The following is a 1510-nucleotide window of genomic DNA, read 5'->3' as shown; positions in this document are numbered from 1 at the left end:
TGGAGGGGAAAGAGGCCAAGGATAAGCAAAGCACTACTTAAGAAGAAGAACAGGGTGGGAAGCTTCTCACTTACTGATTTCAAAATTTACTACATGGCTACAGTGGTCAAAGCAGCCTGGTACTAGTATAATGAAAGATACATTGATCAATTCCTCTACTTGGTATTTATCCACAAGAAATATGAGCTATAACACGAGTAGATATATGCACATTAATGTTCATAGCCGGACTATTTACAATAGCAAAAGATGGAGACAACCTAAGTGCCCATCAATGGAAGAATGAATAAACAAACTTTGTTACATACACACAATGGAATATTATGCTACCCTGAAGAATAACAAGGAAGCAGCAAGCCACCGCATAACATAGATGAACCTTGAGGACATTATGCTGAGTGAAATCAATCAGTCACAAAAGGAGAAAAATGGCATAGGACTATTATTGTAAAAGATTAATAAAAAGCACCCACAGTAAAAGGGGGGTGGAATTTTTATCTTTTATTAATTTTATTTTTTATTTTTTTTGTTGGTTACCAGGGTGTATGGAGTGGAGTGAGGGGAGGGAGGGGAAGGTGGATCACAGGGTAGGGAATAGGCACAGGATAGTGGAGCACAGGGTAGGTAATAGACACAGGATAGTTTGGGTGCTGGGGGAAGGCATACACTAGAAGGGGAAGGGAAGAGGAAAAACAAGGTGGATGGGAGAGTAGCTAGGCAGGTTTAAATGGGCTAAATAGGACAGATGTAAATAACAATGTAAGCACAACCGTGGAACAACAGGACTCATGGATACAAACATTGAGGCATGGTTTGAATGGGTAAAACTGGGGAAATGATGCTTGGCTGTCTTTTTGAAAGTTGGTTTACCTTCCCTACTATCGTAAAATAGACACATGAAGGGGAGAGAGAGGAATAGCCAGAAACATCACCAGAGAAAGCTTATAAGTCCATCTTCAGCCTATAACTGATTGGAATATCTAACATGGGGCTAGAACTTGCCCAGTGAAGAAGGCTCCCTGCAGAGCCTTTGCATTGCACAAGACCATAGGTGGAATCTTGATGCCCATCCAGAATCTTCTGAGATGGGACATTCTCACATGAAAGGACAAGCAAACCAGTCTGGAGCAGCTAGTAGAATAGAAGATACTTCTTAAAAGAAAGACCAGCAGGAAAAATGAAAAACAATAACAGCAGTCTAATTGACGACTATAATAACAAGCAAGTAGTTCCCCAGGGAGCCATCAAGATAAGTGGTCATGTCCCCTCAAGGAAAACTCCCTTCCAAAACTGAAACTCAAATGGAATGCACTAGCAGGCATATGGTCCTGCTGCTGACCATGATGGTTACTGACAGGGGGAAGAGGGGGTAAAGCAGCAATGAAGTTGTGAACTAAGTCTGACCACATTCAATAGACCCCTGTTAATCTGGATTGAGATCTGATTTACCAGCAGTTAATCTAGTCAGGGCCCAGGGGCAGAGGACTAGAATGGAGTGTGACACATCCAG

General features: G+C 41.9%; 1 protein-coding gene across 1 annotated transcript in view; it reads right to left on the bottom strand.

The window, feature by feature from the left end:
• The window catches only part of LRP1B (low density lipoprotein receptor-related protein 1B), a 2342762-nt gene that overhangs the window by 614078 nt on the left and 1727174 nt on the right, over window positions 1–1510 (bottom strand). The window lies entirely within an intron of this gene.

The sequence above is a fragment of the Chrysochloris asiatica genome, unplaced genomic scaffold, assembly GCF_000296735.1.
Source record: "Chrysochloris asiatica unplaced genomic scaffold, ChrAsi1.0 scaffold00012, whole genome shotgun sequence".
In the NCBI taxonomy this organism is placed as follows: Eukaryota; Metazoa; Chordata; class Mammalia; order Afrosoricida; family Chrysochloridae; genus Chrysochloris; species Chrysochloris asiatica.
Note: the sequence above shows the minus strand (reverse complement) of the source record. Positions and strands in the feature narration are given on the sequence as shown.